At 39.3% G+C, this 25153-nt stretch overlaps 2 long non-coding RNA genes across 2 annotated transcripts in view; one reads left to right on the top strand and one right to left on the bottom strand.

Annotated features, from left to right (window-relative positions):
* Positions 1-25153, top strand: part of LOC147601477 (uncharacterized) — a 374683-nt gene that overhangs the window by 149091 nt on the left and 200439 nt on the right. The gene's annotated exons all lie outside the window — the stretch shown is intronic.
* On the bottom strand, positions 28-23647 carry LOC147601479 (uncharacterized). The gene is made up of 3 exons (XR_015258189.1): positions 23579-23647; positions 21935-21981; positions 28-56 (listed from the first exon to the last, which is right to left on the bottom strand). It is a non-coding gene; the product is annotated as an uncharacterized LOC147601479 (long non-coding RNA).

Below are 25153 nucleotides of genomic sequence, written 5' to 3'. Positions count from 1 at the left end.
ATCTCTTCTCAGCGGTGTGAAGGAGGTGCGGTTTGGGTTCTGCTTGTCAGATGCAACTGGAAGGGGAGCAAAGGGAATAACGTTGGATGAGAGGTGGATTTGGTTCCCTTTCTGGAACACAACACGACTGTTCCACAAATACAACGCTTCCAGGTTTCCCTCGTTTTCTCTGGTTTCTTAACGCTGTTATCCTAGCGGCACGACACAAGCCCGCTGCCCGGTTGTACAATGACTGCAGTTACGAAAAGAAAATCCAGCAACACCCAAAGAACTTCCACAGTTTTCCCCTGAGCTCTTGATGTTACGGTGATGCTTGTGCTGCTCAGGAATGAAAGGAATGAAGTTGTAGTTCAGTAAAAAAACCACGCAGAGATTCAGGACAGCAGCCCTGCTCTGCAGTGTTTACTCCTTTTGAGAGTCGGAAGATTTCATCCCGCTTTCTCACACAGCTCAAAAACGTGTAGCACAACCTTCTGGCTTTGGGATTCTGGGGGGAATACAGACCCCCTCATGGCGGATAAAAGGGCCTAACGTAGGGTTTTGGTTTTCTTGGGTACCTCATTCAGTTTAAGGAATGACCATAATAATTTTACATCCAGCAGCTCAGAACCCCAGGTCTGTGCTACACCGTGTGTTCTCCAAGGTCTGGATGTTTCATTTGTGTTTTCCTTGTAGGCCCTTGGGCTTTTCTTGGGTTGAGAGACGGGTCCTGCGTTTACCGCCCGGTCTGCAAGTAGGGCATGCGCCGCTTGAACCGCTGCGGTTAGTACTGTTCCGTAGCTTGTGACATAATTTTAGGTGCTTTATTAGACTTATGATTGATGGCAGCCAAAAGAGGATTTATGGCTACTCGCTGACATTCATGCCTGCCTTTTAAATATCATCCTACACAGCTTCAGATCTCTATGTTACACTCAAGCCCTCTGAGCCCCACATTAGCGCATCTCTTCCTCCTCCAAATTAACATATTCCTTTAAACACACTAATATTTCAGCGGTGGGTTTTCAAACCAATTCTGCTTTGTTTACTCCTTTTCTCTTCTTGCATTGCTTACTCCTCAGTCAAACGTTAACAATCCTCTCCACTGAAACTAAATTGTAAATATTCCTCTTGCCGTTATGTCGGAACCCAGCTATTTCTTTAGGTTTTGTTTTTTTTTTTTTTCTCCTTATTAAATTATGTTTACCTGAATACATCAGGTTCATTTCACCTAGGCAGGCTGTCCCATTAAGCGTGACAAGCAGAAGGTTGCGAGATTAATGCCCTTCTTGAGCCTGAATTAGCGTGTCAGCATCTTTTCAGACCTGGGACCGCAGAACATAGGAAGCGTGCCGTAATGGACCTTAGCCTTTAACTGAACCGCTCTAATATTATTCCTATAACAAGACTACTTTTAAAGAGGCTCATTATTGGCTTCATTAGATATGTTACTTGCATCAGTGGCTGTAGTTACTCGTATAATATGGAAGAGGTTAACATAGCGTATTTTTTATGTATTATATGGCATATAGCTTGAAGTAGCCAAAAGGTTTATGGCGATGTAATTGGTAGTTAGTGTGAAATTTGTAAGACAAATAGACAATACCTAGGGTAACCCCTATAATCCTCTCCTTTCAGTTTTTTACAGCCACCAAAGGGCCTCATTAAAACAGCAGTCAGCACCTTAGTGAAAAGATACAGTGCTTATAGTGCCCAAATGTGACAGAAAATCTGCATTTTGTAAATCTGACACCTTTGATAGATTATACAGTGTGAAGCCATTGCTTCTAAGCATTATGATAACGCTTAAGGTTCTCTTCTGAATCCAACCGTGCTATATTCACTGGATATAACAATGTGAAAAAGAGCTGGTTGAATAAAATAAAGCGTGCGAGATGGAGAGGAGCCTTTTTTCCTTTGATACAAAGCTCGTCTCGTGCAACGGGACTAACAGCTATGGTTGATATCCACGGCTCTGCTTGCGCAGAGGGATATGGGCGTATAAATATTGGCCAAATAACTGTTTAATATACAGATGCAAAAAGAAACTCTGCCTGCATTAACCGGTTTACATGGGAAGACTGTATAGAGCGATGATGGTATGAAGATTTCTTTTTTTCTGTTTTAGAGGACAAATTCTGCTCTCGCTTGAACTTGCGTAAATCCAAGTGGATTCCACAGCCCAGAGTGAATCCTGTTGTCACTCAGAGTCCTGTAAATCTGGTGTAATGCACTGGCTTACATGGAATTAAACGGACAGGCGTAACGAAAACGAGCATCTGACCCGATGAGTTTATTATTCTTTCAGCTTATTTGTAACAACAATGAAACCAAAATGAAGTGCGTACACAGAGCATAGGCTCGAGCCCTGCGGAGGGTGTGGGAAAGCTCAGCTCCTGGTAAGTGGGCTAGAAGCTGTAGTTGGACACTTCAGTTCCTTCAAAACATATTTGGTAGAGCGAACTCTTTGCAACTGAGCAAACACGAGTTGCCATGGTTGATTAGTTGCGACTATTTGCTCGAATCACAAAAGGCAACCTCAAGCAGCCAGAGGTCCAAAGGAGTAATTATCACCTTCCCCTCCATGTAAGAGATGGGCTCAAGCGTTTGGAGCTGCAAAAATTTTAAGAATTTGCCAAAAATAAAATGAAAACTATCACTTAGCTCCCATTGCCTTCTTTGCGGCGGAGGAAGTTCTTCTGGCTTTTTTCGCTCAGGGGGATGGAATGTAGGTTACAATGTTTGCTTGGGCTCCAAATGTGACAGCTGTTTACCTCTTCATCTGGTAATTGAAAGATTTCCTTTTAAATTAGAGCTGCCGTAGACAAAGAGTGGAGTAGAAATCACATTCAGTTCCCTGGCAGAAATATAGCACTGATAATTCTGAAAGAGGTATTTCCAGCTTAGTCCTTTGACAATTTCAGAAAATGTACCACTATATGTGGCTAAAACAGGAACGCAAACAAAAAAAAAGGAGGAGGGGTTGTATATGTGAAACCCTTGTATTCTCTTTTGCTGCAGGATTTTTTCCTGCCTATGCAAAATCTCCTGTTTAAAGGTGCAGAATTGGTCCTTGCGGGTAACAAGGGCTGACTGACATTCCTGAAGTGCTCAGTGACTCAAGGAAGTTTATTTTTGGTCTCTTGAAAACAAACAAAAAAAAAGAAAATCAAGAAGTGAGCCTGAAAAGAATTTCTGAGCAAGAATTTTTACAATTTGGAATTTAAGAGGTATTTTTTAAAAAGTACAATTCATAGATGCATTTGAACCCAGTAGCAAAACAGGAAATAACTGGAATTAATTTGTGGCCATAATAGAATAATTATGTGACATGGAACACCTCATCCTTTCTTCATAGATACTAAGAATTTTAAAATTGGTGGCAATATCAGAAGCACTCAACAATTTTCTAGTGTCCTTTACAAACTGCCTCATTGACTACATCATATTGACCCATGAGGTTGTTTTCCTCAATAACCTGACTCGGATGGAGCATCTTCCTATTTTGTTGTTGTTCTTCCAGGACTATGATCACGGCTACTCACTATTCTTTTTTTGTAAGCACAGAGTTAAAAATGTAGAAGGGTGAAAGTTTTCCATTTCTCCACATTATATTTGCTGACGTGGAGGAACTCTGTGTCTTCTGCTGTGGCGGGTTATCTGAAGTGTCATCACCAAAGAAGTGACTCCTTTTAATTACATTCCTGGTTTCCAAATTGTCTAGAAATTATTCTTTTTTTTTTTTTCAAATAACTTAGTTATTAAAATGCACGCCTAAGAAAATCCCTGAAGAGCAACAAAACCTCCTCTCTCTTGTTTGGTGTTTGGCAATTGGCAGGCTAGACCTGGGCGTTCCTTTTGGGTGGGAAGGAGACTGGGGCGGTGCAGGCGGAGAGGCCGCGCTGATCCCGGGTGGCAGACCGGAAGGTCGCCGGGCCTCCTTTCTCAGCCAGGGAGTTTCTCTCCGTCGAATCACAATATCATTAAATAACTGACCATGGTGTTTGTTTAAAAAGGGAAACGTTGATCCCAAAGCATCCTTGTGAATCGCGGTCACTGAATCCAGAGCAGGAAGGGATTGTGTGCACCTGTATTCCTTGCGGAGGGTGATGCTGTGAAATCTGAAGGGCCTTATTTCGCCTGACGTGAGGGTGCTGGGCAGCACGTAACAGCAGATTGTCTCAGCCCGTGCGTACCAGAAGTGATGCAGTTGTAGGCAGCAAAACACAGGCTTGCTTCGGTATAGATAATATTGAAATCTGGACCAGCAAAAAGCCTTTCAAATTAACTTTGTAACCAAAGTCTAGGTTTTGATCAATACGACTGCTTGCACCGCAAAACGAGGGTTTATGAGTATCATGTCTGGGTTTTTTAATTCCGTGGCTGATTCACATCTGTTAGGTGAGAATCACAGAGTGCTGAAATAATGTATTCTTGTGTTTTAGATCTATCACTGCCAAGGGCTACTGAATAGTAAGTATCAACATCTGTGTTACTTCTTCTTTGAGTTTTCTGATTAAATGTGTCTAAACATTTCAGCTCCTACTGGAAATAAAAATAAAAGTAGATTTCAGCCAGTTTGATGTAGGATTTCAGCGAAACATGCTAACAGCAAACACTAGTTAGGGGACTGTACGTGCAATTAGCCCCAAAAAACATTAACCTAATGTTGCGATTTGTATTATTGAGAGGACATTAGGCTCTTGAAACTGTAAATAATGGAGTAAATATAAATAAAGGTACCTGTATTTTGACAGTGATGTTCCACCTCTCATTCCCTGCATACACAAAAACCATTCAAATGCCTTTTCTTTCTCTGACAAAAATATTCATTAAAAACATTTCACTGTGCTGCCTTTTAATACAGCGCGGGCATTCAACCTGCGCGGGAAGCTTCCTGGAACCACACAAATACTGTGTAATTATCTTGTGGCTCCCTGCTGGCTGCTGCATATTCCAAGCACAAAGTGAGCAGCACATTTCTAGAGCCTGACTTCTGTCTTCATTGTCCCTGCTTGGAATATGAAGCTCCACTTCATTATAGCAGACCTGATCAAACTTGATAGATTTAGCCATTATTCTTGACTGTGTCAACTTTCTACAGCTTTTTTTTCTTTTTCTTTTTTTTTTTTTTTTCTTTTTAGGCTCTTTTGTTTTGCCACCCAGGGAATGCATCTTATTTCTAGGCGCTCTGCCTCTCTCTTTTTTTTTTTTCTTTCTTTTTTTTTTTTTTCCCCTCTCTGTCTCTCTCCTTCCCCCCCCCACCCCCAAACAAACCAGGGTTTCGGCAAATAATGCTGCTTGTGCATCATGTGATTCCAGGAAAATAGGGCTTGCAATTTTTTCTCAATTGTCCTTTATGGTTTTTATTGACTATTTTTTTTTTCAGTTTGTTTCTATAAAAAAAAAATTATACTGCAATATTGACATACAATACAGAAAAGCTTTGAAAATCCTTATTTTCTGTTAGTGGTACAATAAATTTAGTATTGTGAGGAATTTTTTTTGTCTGTTTTATGACAACTTTCAAGTAGCACTTCAGAGTTCATATTTTCAGGGATGATTCAGACAAATGTATCTTATCAAATTGTATAAATCATTACTTTGTTTATTTAACCCAGAGACATATCACCACATTTTCTGTGCAAAAGGCATTAGATCATCCTTTGGGCAAATGCAGATGTTAATACAACTGGTTTACCATAACAGATTGCTTTGTAGTTTTTGAGAGTTGCTATGCAACAATAGAGGAGTACGGTGCAGCTCTAACTGATTTTTAAAGTACTGGGTGAAATACGGAGCATTTTCCTGGCTAACCTGACACGCATCCCTTAAATTGCCACAAAAAAAAAAGAGTTAACCAAATGGCGACAAATTTGCACCCGAATTTGTAAGACTTACAGGGTGGACCCATCTTTACTGTCGTTAACGAACACGATGAACACGGCGATCAAGCTTTTCAAGCTTTACATTTAATCTATAGATATTTGTTGTATTGGCATGTACATTACGCAGGCATAATAAATGTGGGAAATCACATTATAATGAATTTTGCTTATTAAATAGCAATTACAAATGGTTACAACTTTAGAAAGAGATTAGGCTTCTTTCCTTTTGTTTCCCTTTTGGTTGCAGATTAAAAGGTAAAGCGCATCCTACAATTTGCAACAAGTTTACTGAAAGATCCTTATTGAAGGGATATTGTTTAGCAGCATTTAAATACTGCTAGGAATTGGTGTGACTTAAATTTAGTGTTATGCTTTTTAAATTAAAAAATCATTATTTTTTTAGAGTGGCATTTTCAGACTCACCAAAAGCTTCTCGGCATCTTAAAATGTAAATTGCAGAGAAGCAACACAAAGGATAAAGAGAAGATTTTGAAGGCAATCACAGTGATCACTTAATTCAGTCTCTGCATATCCACTTGGCATAAGGTAATTAGAGTGCCACATTGCTGTAAAGACAGAAAGCTTAGGGTACCATTCTGACTCACCCAGACGATAATACATGATTAGAAGTCAGTGACAGATCACAACTGCTGAATGACCCACCAAGGTCTTATCAAGGGCAAATCGCATAATTAGCATGCACTTGGCTGGCAGAGGAGTACAGTGCTATTGTTCTGGCACAATCAAATTAGCCCAGCCAATGAGGTCACTGTTCCGTGACCTTAAAGATATTTTGTGGTTTATTTTTCTGCCATGTAACAAAAAAAAAAAAAAAAAAAAAAAAAGGGGGGGTGGGAAGAGAAAAATAATCTGAAAAGCCCACTCACTTCCAAGTGAGCTGAAGTTCTTGTGAACACCGAAAACAGCCATTATGAGCGTATTTTTGGAACACACTCTGCTGCTCCTTACTTCATCGTGTATGGCATAACGGAGTTGGCTAATGCAGTCTGACCCTGGGGGACACACATGTAACGGAGCCACTTTGACAGAAATTCAAGCATCTAGTGAGGCCTGGAACTCATTTGCCCTGAATGCATCCGCAGCATCGTGCACGTAACGGGGGAGGGGGAGCCTTCATGCAAACACAAAATCTTTCCTTCATTATGATAATTAGCACAATTAGCTTGATTTGCTCATTTTGTCTGTATTTTCCCCAAGGTTTGGCCATTTTATTTGTCTCCCCACTGCTCCTCCTGAACAGGGCTCTCGGCTGAGAGCAAGAGTCGTTGGGGATGGTAGCCACCAACGCCACTTCGGGCGTGTTGTCCGCGGACCGCCATCGTTCTGTAGCGCGGTGCTGTGGCGTGATACCGCTAAAACACAGGCGCACAAAGAGCCTTTCCTGTCTTGCCTGGAAGGCCTCTTCTGGCTTGCCAGGCTGTAGGCTGCTCACCGGGCTGGTGAAGAAGCAGAGCCTCCCTGTTCACAGCACAGTTCTCCAAAGCAGTCAGAGCCATTAACTCTTGTCTTTTAGTTAAATTTGGACTGGTTGGCATAAATGTGGGGTTTTTTCTCTTTGTTCTCTAAACAGGAATATGGCTTTGAATTGATCTGCACACTTGTTAATATGCATGCTGTATAGGAAAGCCCTTGTAACTTTTAGGAAAAGTGAGAACGTAGCCTTTATTTGTATTCTCTTCCATTAGCCTGAGCATATTTGGGTGCTTATCCCAACCTCTCCTGGATAATTGGATCAAAAAGGTCTGTAATGAATTATCTCTGTCATGTCTGGGCCTCTGTCACTGCTTCTCTTTACTTTTTTCTTTTTTTTTTTTTTTTTTTTTAAGGCTGGGTTAAGTTAAGATAGGAACTCTAGAATGTTTATATTTCGTGAATTTGAAGATGAGCTTTCATGTTCAGTCAAAAGGGAAATGAAAGCGCAACATTCAAATAGCTCCCTCTCTTTTCAAGGGTTTGGTTCTCGGCCTTTCTCAGGTATGAGAGGTGTTACATGTGGTATTGGAGCATGACAGGCTTTTTCAGCCCTCCTCCTCCTCGTTAGTACTGCATCACTATGTGCGTTAATACTGTTTGTGACATCACAATAATTCTCACAAGAAACAGTAGTGATGTTAGAAACAGAGAACTATGACCCTGTAGTTTAGTGCGCAGGGGAAGAGGTTGCAAAGATGGGAATCTACTGTTTGTAACATTTTTTTCTGTTGTAATTAGTCACTGTGGGGAGAAAAGCAGGTAATAAAGGCTAAACTGATGGACACAAATAATATATTTCCAGGGTCTTACTGGGCAGGAAAGCTCACCTTTGAGCCAATTCAATAATTCCAGATATAACTTGGCTTGGTATATGTTACCTCTGCTTTATGCTGCTGGTGCTGCAATGGTCGTAGCCTTATACAACAGCTTTGTGATCCTGCCCTGTTCCCACAGAGCATTTTTATTGATAAACAAACAAAGGTTCTTTACCGGCTTACGGTTTGTAGATAAAATAAAAGAATTTATTAGAGAAGGGAATTCAAATTAAAGATCAGCGATTCAGGTCTTCTCTAAGAATTAATTCCGACAATACCTTCCATTTATTGTAAATACCTAGGCTGAGCCTGCGGAGTGTGTGCCATTGAAACTTTTCCTTGTCTGGCAGAAAGCTTATTTCTAAAGGTCTCGTTGATTGTGCAAACAGAGGAACATTTTCCTTCCTTGAGAATTAATATTGACTGTGTATAGAGCGACAGCAGTACTCCATCTAGCCACAAAATCATATAAACATATATAATTACTCTGAAAATCTAATCTATTTCTGGATACTTAGTCCATGCGATAACTTTTGTTTCGCTGCATAAAATGATAAATTATATACAAAGAAGCAATTACGGTTGTTCTTGAATCAGAAAGAGGTAGAAATACACACTTTGTAAATATAGACCTACTTTTCCTAAAGGGCATTTATTTCTCCAATTTAAAAAATGTGTGTGTTTGTATTCGAATGAGGGTCGGCGTGTGGATGTTTACCTGTCTGCGCAGAAATAAAATGAAAAACTGTGTCTTTGTATAAGCTGCATGTGTGGATGTATGTATAAGCATATAATAATTCATAGTCCCATAAGCTCTTGGTGGACATTCCTGCCTCAGTCATTCAGCCCCCACCATGAAAGTCCCCTAACAAACAGGATTAAAATTCACTCCTTTCAACCGTCCTAGGCATTTATTCCTTCCTTTTCATTGAGCTACATTTGTCTGATTTAACAAGATAAGATTTGAGTGCTGATGCAGCCCGTTGTTAATGCAGCAGCCGCATCCACCATACCATCGACACTGTGCATCAGAGGGATGCATAAATCAGGTATTCAAAAAAAATTAGATATGCAGCACACCAGTTTTATAGTCCCAGCCTCAGAAATTGAAATGGCCCAGATTAATGTATTATATCTTACACACTGTCCGAGTGAATCAACTTTAATATATTGAACAGATTCGCAGAACAAGACTTTGTTATCTAAGGAGCACTCGGAAGAAGGAATTGACCTGAGGATTTGATTTGGTTCAGGTAGTTCATGTTGTACAGCAGCATTTGAATAGTTTCACATAAAAATAAAATTTGTATCAGAAATATTTCACATCATTCTGGGCTTGTTCATTTTGAAGCTTTGCAGTGGGGCGATATTGCAGAAACAATGTCCAGCAAAAAGATGATTTTAACCTTTGCTTCAGACGTGTCAAAACAATATAATGTAATTCTAATGCAGACTGCTGTTTCGTAGCAGAGGCGCTTCCACACGCTGGCTTTAACTAGTTTAGGTTTATACTGAAAATGAAAAGCCCATTGAATTTCATATACGATGGAAACGCCACAATTTACACCGGTCTGCTCACCGAGCGTGTGTTTCGTTTGAAGCCACGCAGGGAGAGGGTTTGGCTGTATTCTCTACTGACAACCCATAAAACAACTTTACCTGCATAACGAAGGACAGGCGAATGTTAACTTGTGAGTGCGTGAGGGGCTAGCCCTTCTTTTCTTTTGAATTATTATTGCTATTAGGGCAGACTTTGGATGGCCATTTGCTTATTGAAAATAAGACAGAAAGCTGATTAAGATGAGGCGTAACAAGGCGTCAGAGTTGTGTGCTGAAGGGCTGCGAAGCAGGTTTGCAGAGACGTTTATTCTGCTTATTCCTCTCTCCCAATGATCTAGTTACTGGGTAATTTGGTAGTAGCTAACAGCAGATGTATTGGTAAGAGGATGGTTTTGTAGCTCCTCTTAGTTGTTCCTGTCTGTACAAGAAAGCACAAGGGGTTTTACAGGGTGAAGAGTCACCTTGCGCCAGAGCGTGAGGAGGAAATCGGCTGGGTCCAGTCACCCCCTTCCCACTGGGAGCTCTTCCTTATGGGGATGTATGTGAAGGGAAACGATAGCTTAACGCTTCCAATAACCAGTGATTGGAAAGTGCTTGCATCCATAATTGCGCTGTGCTAATCAGCACTGACAAGAAATGCCATATTCTGGGTGGCCAGTAGGTACACGGAAGGGCACTGGGCAGATTTTCTTGGCATTTGCGCTCCTAGAGATGTGAAAGATGCCAAATAGGATTTTAAAACACGTAGGCATCTAGCTCTACTTGAAATCAGTAGGAGTTAGGTGCTTTTCAGACATCCGATGCCTCTAAAATATGGTCAGGGAGGACTAGAGTCTTTTAAGCCTGCCCTTTTGGAGCATTTTATGTCAACCTGTTTGTGCTGTTTACAAGACAGATGTTTAAACAGATACGGGTAGACTGCGGCTGATCTAACGTCGTTAGATTATAGCATAGACTACAGAAACCATCCTGTTAGACTGTTAACAAGAGTCGAAGTCTGGGATAAGGAGATGAACGTGTTGTGAAATTACCCCATAGGAAAGCAGTAACGGTGCAGGGAGAAGCCAAGTCTTAGCCGTTCTTTTAGACTGGCTGGGGGGATCACACTGATGTGATGGAACAGTCAACACAGGAGGAGCTGGTGGAGATGGGTGTGGTATTTTTTGAGTCGTTTGATTTTCTCTGAGGCTATTTGAGGCACTGGACAACTTGCACGTTTTTAGCTTTGTCCAGAACACCCAATCCAGCCTGAATTAATATCCCACTCTTCGTTTATTTTGTTTTCCATAGCAAATGTTACAATTTCTTTCTTTGTAAATTATAATAAATGTGTTGTCTTTTTTAACTTGAAGGCAGTATAATAACAAATTAGTGTGGGTTCATATTATTTTTCAACATACAAGACGCCCCCGCTATCCCTCCATTCCTACCACAGCCACTTCATATGAATTACGGGTCTGTCTTCGTTAGGTCTGGTCAAACTTTGTCTATCTGTACAGTGATAAGTGTGAGAGAGCGATTATTATCAAATTAGCGTTTATTGTGTGCTGCCGGAAAGGATGATTTTTCAAGAAAACCTCAGGGTTAAGCAGCCTTGAAGAGAAATCTTGGTTTATCAACAAATTCACCATCCTCTTGTATATAAATAGCCACGTGTAACCAACATTAAAGGTGCTGAGGAATCCAAAGTGTAAATGTTGTTATTTTAAGGTATGGTTATATTTATCCTTAATTCAGGAAGATCTGTCTCTTTTGCTCAGTGTTTCTCCAGATTACTGAAACCCAATGCGAACCGGGGAGGACCTGAGTGCGTACTTCAGGGCTTTGTTGTGACCTGATCGTTGAGTCAACCTGGCCTTTGTTACGCAAAGCTCTCTGTCCTAGGAAGAGTAGCTCTCTTTAAAACTTTTCTTCTTTTTTTGTTAATTCATTCACGTTTTTTTTCCCCACTAAGGAAATCAGAAATCATCAATTTTACGAAATCATATTATAAACTTGTAAATCAGTATGAGTGCAAATATCTAGTAGAATTCATGCCACTGTTAAACCATTCAGACAATTTAGGAGAGCATTTTAAAACCAAGTCACAGTTATTCCAACGCATTAAGTATAACTCTTTAATGCTGCGGAGTCTGTGTCTTCCATCTGTTCCATCAATTAAACCGTACGTTGATCTATGAAGTTATTAGCATCAGCCAAAGTTCCATATAGATCTGTTTTGCCACCAAAGGAAATCTTCCATTTAGCAGGAACAATAATGTAATTTCTATTACAGACCTCCCTCCCAAAATAATTTTTCATATTTCTACAAACTTTTCCTTTATTGCAAAACTAGATTTGAGCATTGTGTGCTCTTGCAAAGAGATTCAGAAGAAGGTTGGGGTGGTGCTTTACTCTTTGTGCTGTTGCAAAAGTGCTTGGACTTTGGTGGATAAACAGTCAGCAGAGACAGAGTTGACAGAATTGGAGTTCCTTTATCCTGGTTAAGCTGGTGGTCTCCTTGGCTGTTTCTAGCTGTCATCACCAAGTACAGGAGTGAGCTATGGAGGCTGTTCACAGTGCAGGAAGTTTCAGCTAATTAAGAGAGTCTCCTCATCAAGTGGTTCCATTGCTCATGGAAAGAGATGATAGAGGCAAAAATACTCTGTCTTTACATGACTCTGAAGCTCCTTTGGAAGTAGATGTTTCTGCTGGTCAGTGAGGAGCAAACCAAGTTTTTAGTGTAGCCATCCAGGGAAACCTGCAACTGTCATTCTTGTCAGTTATTAGGAGATCTAAGAGGCTGCTTGTTAGATGGAAGGGTTAATTTTGTGTAACCGAGAGGGTTCTTGTTCTGACACTTTAGATTCAGTCCTGAGGTGCTGCTAGCTATGCACCGGACTGAGGCAGTCCCTGAGTTCTTTGAACCATAACTGCATGGGAACTTTGTTCATCCAGTTATGGAAAGGTAGAAAATGAAGGAAAGAGGTGAATTATATTCTTGTAGATGGGCTTTGCTCACCTGATGGTGATTCTTCAAGATGAAGCTTCTGCCTGGTTTATTTACAATTTGGGAATGCTATAGCTAATACGACTTACAAGTAAGAAAAATGTGGATGAGAAAATGCAACAAAACCGAAAGGAAGTGTGCCTTCTGACAAAGTTAGAGATGGCAGTAGTTTGCCATTGCCCATTTTTCTCGCTAGGACTCTTGTCATCGCAGATACATCGACTGAGTTTTGGAGCCTGTAGATAGTTATGACAATAGACAGATCTCCGGCTGAAGGTAATGGAGCAGTTATTGGTGCTGGCACAGTCTTAGAAATTTCCTTGTGACAATAGGCTTGATCTCTTTATAACAGATTGAACTTTAACTGAGTGACTTTCATCCAGGCACCTGTTTCTTCCCAGAGTTAGGAAAGTGAAGGAATTGCTCTAAGCATAGGGAAAGGCGTGCTGATAACAATATGGCGACTGTCCCTTTCTGGGCTGTCAAACAAGACAGGTGACAAGGTTATCTGTGCTGGATCACAAAGCAGAAATATCTTGACAAGAAAGAGCATCACAGTGCTTTGAGAACTCCACAACACGGAGAAGCAGAAGCGTTACCAAGTAGCCCATTTTATGGTCTACTAAGTTGTCCCTCTTTCTTATTAAATGCCTTTCCAAGGTGTTAAACTTACCTTTTCTAAGTCTTTCAGGATGAGCTTGTCCTTAGCCATGCTTTTGTCTTCGCTAGGTGTTCATGCTTGACATACACGTGAGATTTCATAAAATGACTCTATGGGTTGATTTTTCAAGCCACATTGTCTGCATCTTTTCCTACAGACTCCTTTATCAAAGTTTGCGATTTTTATGCAAAGTTAGCTCTTGGCCCTGTTTTGGTATTAGATTTGTGGAATCTCATTCTCTCTACTTACTGCTGGAGAACTCCCTCTTTCTCTTTTCTTGTTGAATTCTTCTCAGATACGACAGATTTTCTAAGGTTTTAGTCCCAAAGCAATCTAACTGGTCAAGAGAGGATTCAGCTGCCTATCCAGTCGTCCTTTTTCTGCACCAGTTACTAGGCAATTTAGAGCGCCCTTAGTTTCCAGTGCATTACAACTTGAGGAAATACGTATTAGTATCTGTTACTAGTGCAAATAATAAACTTGATGTCACTGTCCTGGCTTTCGTTCTTTGGGATGACGTAGGGAGTCAATAATTCTCATTAATTGTTGGATACCTTTGATTTAGAGCTGTGTGACAAATGTATATTACCAAAGGTAAGCATCTTGTAAAGTAACATGCTGTATGCATGACTTTTTTTTCTTAGAGAACAAAAGAAAAGTCTCAGTCTGTCACACTACCTAACACTTTCACACTTTGGATTTGAATCTAACCTACACTACCTTCCCTTATCTGTTACACGGGAAACTGGCGGTCAGCAACTGGGACAAAACTGCTGAGTACTGAGAAAGTTAGTGGCAGGCTGGAAAGTTCCATATGGATACTCCATTCCTGGTACGCTGCGCAGCAGGACACTGGTATCAAAAGCTTGGTTGTGGGATAAGCGGTTTAAGGGAAGATACTGATGCCTGCATTCCTTCAGGTAAAGGAAAGAGCGCAGCAATGCCATTGTTGGAGGTGCTCATTTTGATTAAAAAACAAAAACAAAAACAAAAACATAAGAAGTAATGGGCTAGAATTAAGCAATCATTTTCAAAATGGCTTTTGTGAAACACATACGGCCATAAAAAGTATCTTTGTATTATAGATTGAGTATTTATCAGTCCTTTGATAGATCAAGTAAATGGCAGTTCAGAGGATTCTTGATTGTTCAGTAAAGGTGCTTGTACAGATATGTACTCTGCACAAGAGCAAATGTACATCTGAACTTGTCCTTAAATTTAACATTCTCTGCTTTTTAAAAAAAGAGTTTGTGAATAAACGATCGTATTTGAGAGACAACTGGATGTTGGTGAGGTGTGATCCTTTGCTCTATTTTCTTACTCCCTTTCATTCTCAGCAGTTTACATGTCCATGTAATCCAAAATACTGCACTTGCCTTCCGGTACTATTTCTTTTTCTCCATATATTTTTTTTATATATATATATATATATTTTTTTTTTTTTTTTTTCTGGGCTGGAGCAGTATTTCTGCTTTTTTTTTTTTTTTTTTTTGCCTGCCTTCGTTCCCAGACATGGTAATTGCTACTAGTTCCTTGTAACAACAGGATCCACACAACTGGAATACTGTTGCAGTTTGCCTTGCATAGCCAGATTTTATTTGGATGTCATGCACAGTTTTAAATGTTTTGTTAAAAATATATATATGCCCCTGTAACACTGTAAAGCTGACCACAAAACCGGGTAAAGCAGGGAGAAAATTCCATTTCAAGTTTTAGACTTCCTCCTCTCTTTTGCAGTTACATGTAAAATGAAAGTGTGGAATGAAATTCTGAACCTAAAAGCATGTGTAATTTATTCCATGCCCACTGTGGAGTTTTTTTTTAATCTATACTTTTCATTTCTTATGCAGAACTTTATCAATCTATCTTTAAGAACACCTCTAGTAGAAAAATCCAAACCTCTTCCTTATCAAGCCTTATTTGTGAAGCTCTTTATGACATTTTAATAGAGGAGATATTTCAATTAATAGATTTTTTAAAAAGTAAAAAGTGTGCCTGGGATGTAGAGAATGTCAAAACATCTGGTTCTGAGATTTTGCAGTGATTTCTGCAGTGCTTTTGAAGGATATCATCTAACGATATGAATCAGCATTCTTAAAATATTCACTGCTCAAATAGTTTGAAACCTTCTTGAAATTTTTTCAGTGCAGGATTAAAACTCAACATCTACCTTGTGGCTACTGTGTTGGAGACATGGGGCTCCTGGTAGTCAGTTGTCAACCACTGCCTCATCACAAAGCAGATTATCTCAAGTAGGCCAGGTGAAAAGTGGCCCAAAAAGTACTTTTGTCAATAAAGAGAGCGCTGTAAGGTGCACAGAATGGGTGCTGCCATGAATGGGGGAGATGAATCCTACACCCTTAGTTAGGATTTATAGTGATGGAAAAAAAAATGCTATGCTGATAATCACAGTTTATCAGCTCAGATGGCAGGTAGAGAGAAAGTGAAATAATATACTGCATGGGTGAAGTGTGGTTCAGAAGAGCGCCTTATTGTATTCTGTGGTTCAAGAAGTTGTAAAGGTGGAGATGCCTACACACTTAGCGTACACCTCTGGTGCAACTCACATCATCCTCATTTATTTTTTCTTTTTTGGAAGTTTTCACTGAATCTGGTGGTGATGTTTCAGGGGAATCAGTAAGATTAATTTTATACTGATTTAAAAACTGAATGAGTTGGAAGGGAAACAGAAGAAGAGCTACTTTTGCTGGAGGACATAATTTTTCAGGTTTACAGAAAAGAGAGTTTGGTATGGTGACATTGTTACTGCAGTACACAAGCAGGTTAGCATGTAAGATTGGTGTTCCTGCACAGAATTCTCCCCCAGCTGTCATTCGCCCTTCAAGTGAGATGAGGACAGGACATTTTAAAGTTGCAAGGAAAGAGAGGGGAAATCCTGTTACAACTTCCAGCTATGCCTTTGGGGAAAGCACTGTTCATTATTTCTTGATGCATTTTAGGATTTTATATCACGTCATTCACTGTTCTGTGGACAAATATTTAAGTGTATACTCACCATTGGTTGTGTCTTCCGAATACCAACTCTTTTTCCAGCAACTTTCAAAGTAGATCTTTAAGTCTTATTTAAGAAGGGGTCTCTGCACCGCATAAGTGTTTATGAGAGCACTTGGCTTTAGGGAACCTCAGTAGTGCTTTTAGAGCACGAGCTATTTTGTTGTACCTGTTTTATAATAGCGCACCAAATAAAATCTCCATTCCCCAGGATTTTAGCCTGCCTGACACTGGCACGGGTAGGGACTGTACGACACGTATGCTTCACTGCTGTGCTCAAGCCTCTGAGTTATGAAGTAGTATGTTTGCTTTTAGTCAGACACAATATTGTGACAATATGAAACTAGCTTTTCACTTGTTAAAACTGGAACTAGAGAGACTTTTTGTCCTGCGGTTTAAGGTAAACAAAAACAATTTCTTGTTATTATTGCTGTTGTTACTAAATTAGCAACCTAAGCTGCGCTATTTCCTGCTTTTTTTTTATTATTTAAAATCTCATCAAAGGACAGTATGTAATAAGTGGGTTAAAGATCAGCCTTTCATTATTTAGGTAATTTACAGACCTATCCAACATCGCAGTATATCAGCTTGCTTCTGGCTTTCTTAGAAATTAGCAAGTTTGTCAGATCAGAAAGTTTGCAATTTGTATATCCAGGGGATGTTACACACAAAGTATTAACCCCTAATGAAGTAGTGTGTCTGTGTAATGTTAATTTTCTTACAGCATTTTTCAGAATGGGGATAGTTGTGCTTCAGTATTTGATCTATTCACCATTTAATGAGTTTAGATGTATAATTTATATTTTCACCAGTGTGCTGTTATACGTGCTGTGGTTTTTTATACTGTATTCTCTGTGTGGCTGGAACCCAAATTAAGTTAGAGAATGATAGATGGCAATTAGACATTTACCTTCATCTTGTAGAGAAAGAAATATTGTGACTGTTCCTCCTTCCTAATATCGCTTCCCAGATGACAGAGCCCCCGCCTTCTCTTCTCACTGGTAATGGTTCGTCTTGCGCTCCTTTGCCAGGACTGAGGCCTGTCCTGTGCTCCTCTTCACCTGAGCAAAAGATATTTTAATTTAGAAGTTATGGCTATACATAGGCAGGACATACTGGTGGCAGCTTTGTTGACCACAGCAAGGCAGTCACAGCCCTGTGGCATTCAGCACAGGCTAAATCTGAAAATGTTTATTCAGCTCATTAACATTTTTTTCATATTATGTTGAATTCTGAACTGATATAGCCCCATTGCCTAGAGGAATGACAAGTATTCTTTTGAGTATAAATGTCCCTCAAAACAATTACAGGTGTTTAATCATTAAGAATGTATTGAGGAACAAATTAGAACAACTTGTATATATGGTTGTTGTTACTAAAACAGAACCCACTGATTTCCTTTCCTCAAGACATCAGCAATTTGAACAAATAACATCGTATTCCACAGCAGTGTATAATTTTCCTACTTTTCAGCTGTGATGAGGTATGAGTTTAAGCAAAAAGAATGGGGAAAGAATGGTGGTATGTCCAAGAAACTCATGACATTAATGAGGTAGAATATGATCAAAAGAATACAAATACCATCAAATACGTACGCTAGTCATTGGAGTGAAGTGAATATTTCAAGTCTTCCTATTTGCATGTCCTGTCACTTTATGTTCAGAGATTTTGATAGTCAATAAAGCCGCGGTAAAATTTAATATGGATGTAAATCTGGATATGGTACCCTTGCTTTTAACCAAAGAGATTTTGTGCACAAATTGTAAATTTTCATTAAGGGATAGCCGTACATTTAATACACGTAGTCTAGCAGAGATCGGTAATAATCATCTTTAAATCCATAAGTGGTAAAAATGTAAACTTTGTGGCTAGTAAGTACCAGAAGAGAGTTCTCCATCAAGTGTTAATGGTAAACCTGCTGCATGTGAGCACTACAAAACGACAGTGCCTCTTTAACGGGGACTACTATTTGTGCTCCGTGGAGCTTTGCAGTATTAGTAAAGCAGCATGAAACAGTTGATTTTCATTTTATGTTGTGCTTGTGAGGCATTAACATGATGTTCTAACACTTGTAAATGAATACAGCTCTTGCCTAATCTGTCATTTTAATGCCTTATAGATTTTATTTCACTCTGTGTTGTACCAGATTCTCAATAATAATAATCAACTGCTTTGTTGTTCTCTTGCAGAAATTAAATTTCTGTAGTGAGTGTGCAACTAATAAAAGATGTTGCTTGAGGAAACAAAAAATAAATATGATGAATCATAAAAGTTGTATGTAGGGGGTTGCTCATATATGAAAGACAATTACTGAAGCAGTGGTAAATTCATCTGATTCTCATATTGTCAACAGCTTAATAACTCTCACAAAGGGTTTAACCATAGTAGCTTTGTCTATATTGCTGTCTGTAATCACAAATGTGAACCCTGTAGACACTGATTTATATAGGAGCTATAGGTGTGTGTGCACGTATATATATATATATTTTATTTTAAAAGGCTATTGACATTATTATGCTGCGTTCCTTTCTGAACCTGAGAAACTCAGCTACTGTACTGACTTTGCCACTTGTGTAAGTCTAGCCCTTTTATTGTCATAGTTAGTCGTCTGGTAAATCAGTGCCGTGGGACTTTTAGGCGCCAGATTAGCGGAGAAGTTCTCAGTGCATTGGTTAAACAGTGAGCCTCGTGTAGAGTGCAAGAATGCAATGTTTTCAACAAGTGTCTGACAGTCCTAGCTGGCTAAATAATCATGCATTTTATTTGTAGACATTTCTAAATACGACTTCCAAGAATATTTAATACAGGCTAGCCTTTGGCTTCACCCCCTAAAAAGCACAGAGAAAAAAAAAGTAGGAGAGAAAAGTTTTTGTACAAATTCATGTCTCTGAGATGCTCCTCGTGGATTTTGTTGGGGTCTTTGTACTCTTTAGGAAATACAGTTCGGTACAAAATAGTCTGTTTGGTTGTAGGCAGGTATATTGATTGCATTTTGGAATAAAACAGCTGTAATATCAGGTACAATTTACTGCCTGATAGCCACTGTTTTCTCCTTGACGGATTACAAACACAGGTGAAAGGTAACAACACTATCAACTTCATATTCTAAATCCCTCCTTTCTCAGTGTAACTGGCTGTAAACAGAATAAGGCAACAGGGAACCAGGCTTTTAACCTGCATAATATGTGTATAAAAGCATACACTTACTTTTTGGTGTTATCTGCTTTTACTGCAGCCTCATCTTTTGGCTCCTACTTGACAATGTGGCTGCTAATTTTACTTTCAAGTAGTCAGAGTATTGTAATTTCTTCTGTTTGTTGAAGTATGTGCAAGAGGATACAAATAATCTTTTATAGGAGTGCAGGGGAGTTGATAAGGATGTTTAAGGCTCAATTCCTATAACAATTTTGCATCCAACAGTTCCCATTAGGCATCAGAATGAAATAACTGAAGTTCCCAAACAGCTCAGTTTCATTTGAGTAGGAACCACAGGATACCCAGCACTTTACAAAACTTTGTTACTTTTTTCTTTTTTTTTTTTTTCCCCCCAAAAGGAATTTGAGCTCCTCTGAATGCTACTGCTGAGGAGATTGAGTACCTCTGAGGATCTGGGCTATCGGTTTTGACCTTACCTGTGATACTGCAGCAAGGAGGGTCATTAAACAGAGAATCATTCCAAGAGCATTTATATTGCTATTGCCAATTTCTTATTTGGACCTGAACCCAGTGCTGTTGATGAAGATGGGGTTGCACAGGGACAGAACTTCTTTCTGTCCTGTAATACAGAGTATGGGCTTGTGTATCTATGTGACACTATGTAGCCTTAACCTGTCTCTTAACAATCTGAACAGTAACCCTCAAGATTTTATTTTCATTTTTTTCCCTGGTTCTTGATCACCCTTTTCTAGGAAATACAGCTGGAAGAAAATCTGGAAGTTGTCTTCTCTCATGGAAAAGACCATATTTAGTGATGATTTTGAATTTGGATACAAACAGGGAAATAGTTTACAGAAATGATGTAATTTTTCAGTTCAGTTGATTTCTTTATGTTGGTACAGACCTCGTGCTGCATGTAGGCATGCCTGACAAAGGACAGGTGTAGGTCAAAGCACCTAAAGGAAGAACCCAGATGCAAAAAAAAAAAAATAGATTTGACAGTGTGAAGTGATTGAAAACTTGTAACCATCCCAGAACACACCTACTTCATAAAATAGGATCATTCAGACTGGGAGGGACCTCAGAGGTTTTTTAATCCAACGTCCTGCCTAAAGCAAGATCATGTATTAGATCAGATAAGGTTGCTCAGAGTTTTATCATGTCAGGTCTTGAGAATTTCCACGGATGGAGTCCGCACAGCCTCTCTGGGCAAGCTGTTCCACTGCTTGACGCTGTCGTGGTTGAAATGTCCTGAGCACGTAATGGAAGCAATGCATGCTGGATAGTACAGAGGGTTTTTGGACAAGTTTGGATGTGAATAGAGACTCTGAAATCAGGCACTAGCTCTTGTGAGAGGCAACAAGGTCTGGCTGAGCGGACTGAGCATGGGTGTGGGAGCCAGGAACCCCTGTGTTTTCATTTGAGTTTTGCCTATAACTTGCCGAGTGCCTTCTAGCAAGTCACTTTTACCCCTCTGTCTCAATTTCTCCATTTATAAAATGGGGATAATAATACTTACCTACCCTACAGGGTGTTGTGAGGATTAATTAGTTGTTGGTATTGATGTAAATAGCCATATAAATGCTGGATATTATCATTATAATGAGAAGCACACAGCACTGTAAGAAAAGAAATTGTCTCAAAATAGGTTGCATGTGCCATTATGACCCCCCACAAGAATAGCTTCTGGGGTTTATTTGAAACATCAGCAAGCATCAGACTTCCAAATCCATAGTTTGATGCTCTGTTGTAGCAGTTAACATTTTTTTTCCTCTTCCCAGTTATTTTTTATAGTCAGTGCAAGTTAGAAAAACAAGCCCAGGTAAACATATGTAGTGGTCCTGCTTGAATAAGCACTTACTTTTATGGTGTTTATGTTAAATATATAAGGATCATTAGGAGGACAAGGTGACACAGCCAGTTATTTTGATAGCCTCAAGGCACTTCACCACTGACACCTGGTTTTGAATTCCAATTGGAAATGACCCAAATTATTGTAAAAGTATGAAGTTTGTGTACCTAAAGCCTAAATTCCAGAAAGCATTCAGAAATAGAGGTGACAATGATAGTGTTGTCAACGTGCTGATTACTTTCTTGATTGTATTGTATAATTTAGAAACTAATATGACAAAAAAAAACAAAAAACAAACAAACAAAAAAAACCCACAAACAAAAAAACCCCCACCAAACCAAAAACAAAACCAGGAGGGCTCCTCAGGGTTACTCTGAAATACCAGAGTCACTGGTGCCAACAGCCAGAGCTTTAATAAGTGATCTCAGCAAGTCTAGTAGCGAAGCTCTGTTGCTAGGAATGTTAAAATGCCCACCCAAGAGTAAAAATTCTGTCTTTATAACTCATTGTACAAAGTAGGACTCTTACCATTGTCATCGAAGTCACTGGGTCAAATCTGATTTCTTTTTTTCCCCCTGTAAGAAATGAAAAAAAAAAAATGCTGTTCATAGATTTCTGTTTAATAGTGTTTGCCAGACAAAGTAGAATTTTCACAGCACAAGTTCTATAGCTCAAGAGTCCTATTCACTCAGCATTTATTTTATAGGTCTTTTATCCACCCTTTTTGGCTTTAAAAAAAAAAAGAGAAAAAACAGGGAATTTACCCACTTAAAGTAAGCTTTGCATCAAAACTGTCTTCTAGGTTTTTTTTGTAGTGTTAATGAAATCCCAAGAAGACATTCATAATGATCCTCAGACACAGAACTCATAAAATGAATATTAACAGCTAAAAAAAAAGAGAAGTATTTCCTACTCTAGCAGAAAATATATCTTTCCCTTTCAGTAAATATGAGTCCTGTCAGGTAATGTTTTATAGAGAAGTGTGATCTACTGGCATGAACATAGGTTTGAGAGCTAAAACTATGTGCGTTCTAATTCTGCATATAATGCAGAATTTGTCTGTGGCTCTGGGCAAATCACTCGCCTCTCCATCTGAATTCTCTGTGCATAGCATGGAGGTATTTTTTGTGTACAGTACCTCATGCAGTTTCTATCAGGTGTTGGGTTAATTATGTCTGTAAAGATTCTGGAGGAGGAGAATTTGGATTCCTTGCGAACAATGGATGAAGTTTTGTCTCTGAATCTTTAGTAAGACTTCAAGTACCGTTTGTGTAAGTGTACAATGCCTGAATCTCCACAACCAACCTGGAAAATTTAAGTACGTTGGGTTTTTTTCACAGTTTTTGTGTACTCCTTTTTTTCCAATTGTAGATGAACAAGGAAATTCAGAATAGCTTTGAAATTCCCAGTGTAGACTAAGGACTGTCATTAAAATTGAATAGTTTTATCCAAGCTAGGATAAAGTAAAGACTTTACGTATTTTTATTTCATGTTCAACTATTTAGATAAATAGATTTTAAGTTGTATATTCTCTTTGACAAGTAGCACTACATTTTACAGAGTCACAAACCGAGCCAGATGGTGTGCAATATTCAGTTCATTTTGTCAGGTAACACTGATGCCATTTACAAACTGTCCTGTATACAGGCACCTGTTCAGTTTGCCCTGAAACATAGCGCTGGCAGGTAGGTGTTTGAAGGGTTTAGTGAGAGAAATAAATACAGAGAGGCTTTCCTCAGAACACCCAAAGCTGGGCTGACCGTGGCTGTTGTCATCCTCTAGTTTGAACGCATGACTTCTAATAACCCTTCTGTGGGATTAAGAGCACATGCCACAAGTGTTGCTATTGCTGTGGGAGACGCAGTCCCCTTCACCTCTCTAATAAACCTGTGCCTGACAAAATGTGTTTTATTTAGCATGGTTTGTGTGTTTCGCTCTTACATATGCTTGCTAGCCACATAAATGTCTAATGTTTTTAATTTTAGCAAAGTTGTTAGTAGGGATATCTTATGGCAGGAAGTCCTGTAGCCTGTTTGTTCACTGTAAAAAACCAGAAGTTATCTGTTTTGAATTTGCTACTGTCTGATTTAATTAATTACATAATTAAGTTCTTGAACAAAACAGGCTGAAAAGTTTGTCTGCATGCTTTTAGGTGGCTTTGCCGTGACTTACCAACACACAAGAATGAATGCCCAAACGGTGCTCAGCTTCGTTATGTGGTTCAGTAGAACTGGATGGCACGGAGGATTGTGTTCTCCCTCTGCTAGAGTTTCTGCCTGCAAACAATTTTGGATTCCTACGAAAAAGAAAGTTTAGTTTTGCAGTGTTCTCAGTTACATTCATCTTGTATTTGAAAAGAAGGACCTGGCAAATGTGATTCTGGCTGGTTATTATTATCTATATATGTTGATAATTATAGACTAATGATGTGTATGGGGAGTTGTGATGAAGGGTATGGAGGAAGATGATTGAAGGCACTTACAGATGGAAGTCACAGATTCCTCTTGTATGGTGACAGTTTCCAAGCTCTGTATGGCAGATTTTTCTCTGGCCTAATATGTAGTTTATCATGTTTCTCTCAGTTTTTATGACTGACTTATCTTTGCTTTGAGTTCTTTTTCTGAGAATGCTTACAGCACCCAGCAACGAATAAATGGAAATGATTATTTATGGTTTGCAGAAAATGACTCAGTATTTTCTTTAATTCGTTATAGTGATGAGAGTGTTTCTGTAGTGTACAAATATTTTTAAAAACATTTTGTGTGGTGTATAAAGCATTCTATTGGCCATTGAGTCACATTTTAAAGAGCATAGGTATCATTTTCAGCGGGACATATGGAACCCATGCATTTCAAAGTGTATATTAGAACCAGGTGAATTTGGGGTCTCGTATGGTTTTCTGCTGAGTTTTTTTTGTGTGTGTATTTTTTTTTTTCTTTTTGGAGGGGACAGAACCCAAAATTTAAAACAGAACTTGTGGGAGACATGCAAACCTACTGGCATATATATTGAAACTAGAAAGAAAAATGCTTCCTCAGACCCTTGTGAAGCAATATTGCTTAATTAACCCTACTTAAGCCCTACCTTGTGAAAAGGTTAATGGGATTTTTAATGACCTTGAGTGGTCAAGGCCTCAATTTTACATTTCTTCTGAAAGAAAATGGAAAATAGAACAAGAAAGCTGTTCAAACTTCCATGAATCTGGAAAAAAAAATTGGTTTACAGCAACGGTTCGGGTCATTTTCTGTTTTATTTGAGATGGTTTACCCATTCCTTACCTTGGATCCACTGACATCACCGTGGATGTCTGATGCAGCACTGAGTTGCCACTTGCAGGATCTGGGTGTAGATTGCCATTTTGCTCGCTTGCTCGCAGGGTGGAGAAGGGCTCGTTGCTCTGCAGCGACCTCGCACACAAAGCTGAACACAAAGAGCCAGAATGGAGATGCTGGTTTTGCAGGACATTGTACCCTCAGCCCAACTCTTTCCTCAGTAACCTCTCTGTGTTGCGCAGACTATAAAGTGTGCACCTCTCTCCCCCTCTAGAGATAAATGCTTTATCGCTCCTCTTCCTCTTTCTGACTTCATGGGTACCAACTGTCTTTTCTTTGAAAAACAGACAAACCTGCTCTGTATCCAATTAAACTCTGACCACAGTTGTTCTGAACTGGTTTCCAGCTCTGAGATCTGCTGCTTCTGTTTAAGACCCACAGAACAGTTTGTACACCCAGTTTGTCTGCTTTCCTC

Source organism: Chlamydotis macqueenii, chromosome 3 (genome assembly GCF_036417535.1).
Source record: "Chlamydotis macqueenii isolate bChlMac1 chromosome 3, bChlMac1.mat, whole genome shotgun sequence".
Classification (NCBI taxonomy): Eukaryota; Metazoa; Chordata; class Aves; order Otidiformes; family Otididae; genus Chlamydotis; species Chlamydotis macqueenii.
Note: the sequence above shows the minus strand (reverse complement) of the source record. Positions and strands in the feature narration are given on the sequence as shown.